The sequence below is a fragment of the Cucurbita pepo genome, chromosome 7 (genome assembly GCF_057944985.1).
Source record: "Cucurbita pepo subsp. pepo isolate OVF chromosome 7, ASM5794498v1, whole genome shotgun sequence".
NCBI lineage: Eukaryota > Viridiplantae > Streptophyta > Magnoliopsida > Cucurbitales > Cucurbitaceae > Cucurbita > Cucurbita pepo.
The window spans coordinates 5542719-5546853 of NC_141804.1; the positions used below are offsets into that span (position 1 = coordinate 5542719).

General features: G+C 37.1%; 1 long non-coding RNA gene across 1 annotated transcript in view; it reads left to right on the plus strand.

Moving 5' to 3' along the window:
* The window catches only part of LOC147791840 (uncharacterized), a 4487-nt gene extending 1273 nt beyond the window's left edge, over positions 1-3214 (plus strand). The window contains exon 2 of the long non-coding RNA XR_015421750.1: positions 3030-3214. This is a non-coding gene — a long non-coding RNA (uncharacterized LOC147791840). The remainder of the gene's footprint in view (positions 1-3029) is intronic.
* The last annotated feature ends 921 nt before the right edge of the window (positions 3215-4135 follow it).

A 4135-nucleotide genomic window follows, 5' to 3' on the forward strand; every position in this document is an offset into this window, starting at 1 on the left:
AATTAGAATTAGATCTAGAAGCAAGATTTGGAACCTACTAAATTAAGTCACTCCACAATCGAACGTTATCAAGGCTTGATTGAATGGCTCAGATACAATTTGCCACGAGAATTGCTTGAAACTTAGAAATGAAAAAGATGATGCTAGAATTTCTATGGGGGACGTCTCAACTTGAGAGATCAATTTCATTCATCACAAATCTGATTTTTATATAATAATTTGTGGGTATTTATAGTCTTCCCCACAAACGAAGTTAGTGGCCATGATTTAATCCCGATCCCCTTAAATATCCACAAAAGACGAAGTCAATTTGACCATTACAAACTTTATGAAATTAAAAATAATAATTAAAGTTCTCTAACAACTCATGAAATGATGCTTGCAACTTCATCCTCTGAAGCTCCAAATGGTTCTTCCTCAATCGAATCAGCTTGTAACACATGAAATGATGGTTGAACCGAGCCTATCCAATTTTGTAGATGAAGAATGAATGCTTGTTCAATCTTCTTGGCCTTGGATCGTGTAATAGGTTTAGTTAGAACATTTGGAACACTGTGATCCAGTTAGGTTCCAGTATGCTTTAGAATCGAGGTTATGTTAGTCTATTGAATAAGCAAAAGGGGAAAAAGATAATGTATTTGTAAGTTCATTCTTCATGCTTCAAATGAAAGTTCTTGGATATTGTTTTGAATGCTTTCAATCTTTTGAATTAAGAATTGGGATGCTTTCATTCCTTTGAATTAAGAATTGAGATGCTTTCATTCTTTTGAGTTAAGAATTGGGATGCATTAAAAGCTAAATCATTGGTAACTTGAGCATTTTACTCACTCGTGTCATCCCTCTCCAGCTTTTGTAATTTCTAAAAGCCATTTCTTGTGGTTGCTTCATATTTTAGACCAATTCATCTACAGTTCATATTGATTATGGGACCATAATTTTCTATTACATTTCAAAAGCAACATACTGTTAAAGATATCATTTTACTAGCCTCTTTCTCCTTTTAAAGAGACATCGTCATTCACAACATCCTATAGCTCGTTGAACCTACTTGTCTTCCCATTAGGACCTATCTTCTATGCTTCTCTAGATTTGTATCCTCTTAGTACCCCCACTTAGGCACTACTATAGAAAATCTACTCATGTACCGTATCCCTCTCCAGTACGGTTGGGCTGACCTACTTTGTCTCAACACCCCTATTAGGTGATGCTCAAAGTACATCACGACATCCTATCTTTGATGCTTCATGGTCTGGTAAGGGTGCTCCCTCATGGTTAGCATCAATGCCCCTTGGGAGGCAAGCCATTTGCTTACACCTCAACATTTCTTATGGTGTGTTTACTATTCTACTTCTTTCCTTGAAGTCTTACAGGCATCCGTACTCACTACAACATCAAAACGTCCAACACCACATTTCATCAGTCTCTTAAGCTAATCGTGTGAAGTCCCTCGAGGATTTACCACTTCTGCCTAAGTAACCCTAGTCATTTGGAATAGCTTACGGGACATCACTCCACTCCAAGAGTGTTAATTTTTCCTTCTAAAAAAACTGTGGTGATATCCTACTTAATGTTCCTCCACGTACTAAAGTCCTTTTGATCTTTTTGGAAAAATTATCTTTCTATTGTCATTAGGGAGTAGAAAGATAATTTCCACCTACCCTAGAAGTTTAGTATGAAATTGTTTATTGTTTCAGAAACTAGACACAATATGCACAATATGCAGCTTACCTTAGAAACTTAGAAGGAAAACAACTTTGGGAAGGTTGAGAAACAAGAGCTCAAACACACACGAGCAAGTAAGTAGCCATATGGAGCAAGTACCAAGTAGTACTAGTGATAGGACAAGGGGCATATGATTAGAAGTCATATTTAAACCCTGCGGATGCCATTTCTGCAGATGCTCTAAACCCTAAACCCCAAACCCTAGTATCATGATAATTAAACCTAGAAACATGTATAGTTTACAATTTAGCACAATTGATAGCTTTATAGCTTTCGTTATTCATGTTTGAGAACTTGAATAGTTTGAACATGTTTATGAGCTTTCCAGCATGCCTAGGTTGATTTTATTCCTTGTATTGAACATGTTGAGCATGATGTATGTTATGATTGTCTTTAGATGCATGCTAGGGGGTTAGGAATCTCGGTTATGCCAAGTTATACTTCGGATGATCGTCATTTGCCCTAGAGTGTTTGCTATGTTGGTTATAGATCAAGAACCGTTGTTTTTTTATTACTAAGGTACTAGAACATAGTTACTGGTCCCACTATTTCCTTTGGGTTGACCAGGTATCTTGTAAGGACGGGTGCAACCCTTATTTGTAAACTAACCAAGAGGGGTTAGGGTCTATTTGGTACATTTAGCTCAATTGTCACCCTTAGTGAGTTTCAAGAGTCATATAATAATGCTAGTTTTGGTTGTGCCTAGTGGTGGAACTAGGAGCTAGGTTAGTTACTGTCTCTACTTGGAAGAGCAACATGACAGTTACGGTCTCTACTTGGAAGAGCAACATGACAGTTACTGTCTCTACTTGGAAGAGCAACATGACATGTAGTTTGCTGTCTAGCCCAAGAGGGAGAATGAACTGTCTCCGCCTGGAAGGCAATACAACAAGCAGCTATAACCTGACACCACTAGGGATAATCCTCCGGTTGGAACTCAGTAAATAGCCAGGTGTGAAGTATGTATATTACGTTAGAGCAAAAGGGCTCCTCCACAACTTATTAGACTTACCCTCGGCTCGACCTTGTGAGCATACAGGTTGAGGCATATTGACTCGAGTTGCACTTCGCACAAGTATTATGAGGGACCTAGGTATGTATAACATAGGAGGTTAGAACACTCCATATAGGAGGTATGTATAGGGTTTTGGTGACCTGGATAAGTTAATACGGCTATTAGTTTCGCTAATTTTAGGGGTTAGTATAAGCACATAGCTTTAGATTCTGTGTATATGAATAAGTTTCAGCGAGAGCTTACAAGTAGGTTGCTTATACTTTTATACTCTTGCTATATTTCCTATCTTCAGGTGAGCAGTAGAGCACTAGTCATTATGGAGGTGTGCTGGGTCGTGCGGCTGTCGAGGCGACCTCGTTGACTGGATTTTTTTTTAGTCTTCTGTTTATTTGTTCATGATTTTTGTAACTCTTCCATTTGCAAATGATATTTGTATTTTAAATAGTGAATGCGAATGTATGCATTTAAATTGTGTTATTTTGATGTGTTTATTTATTTGCTTGATTTCTTTCATTTTCAAAAACATGTATGATATATGATTATGGGTCTTTTTCTTTTGTTGAGATTTTGTTTTCAAGATTGCAATATACGACACTATTTTTAAATTTCTCAAGTTTCTTCTTACATGCTTTCAGAACTTTCACACAGTTTAGTATTTGCTTCAAAGCTTCCATATTTATGTGAATCTCCTTTGGAATGTCTAGGAACTACTCAAAATGAGCCTCCTTAGTTTAACCCTTCTTTAAAGTGTGGTCTTCCTCATCTTCCTTTAACCCTTCTTTAAAGTGTGGTCTTCCTCATCTTCCTTTAACCCTTCTTTAAAGTGTGGTCTTCTTCATCTTCCTTTAGTTTTTCTTCTTTATTTTGTATATCCTCTTGAGGTTTGCTTATATGCTAGTCTTTTTCATTCACATCTTCTTTCTCTTAGTTTTTCAGACAACAGTGATTTCTTAGATCCAATGTCTTGCTACTTCTAAGTTTAATGTCATTGCTCCCTTTCTCTCTTGGGATTCTTAGTGTTGGTAGGGAACTTTCCTTGAGGTCTACTTCTTAGTTTAGTGGCTAGTTGCCTCATTTGTATCTCCAAGTTTGTTAAATAAGCTTGTTGGCATTGGATTAATGCATCATTCTTTGTCATAGATTCTTTCATGAGACTATAAAAGAGGTACATAGTATATGTTGAGAGTTGTTAACTTTCTGAGCGTGAGGCAATCTCTGTCTTACTCCAAATGCACTTAGATTAGGTTGGCCCTTGTGGGTACATTGACTTTTATGCTTACGTGGCACTTGCATTTTACATTTTACCTTCCCATGAGAAATTTGGATGGTTCCCCGTCTAGATTATAGGTGTTGAGCAAGGGTTATTACTTTGATTGCCTTGAGCTCCTTTACTTCCTA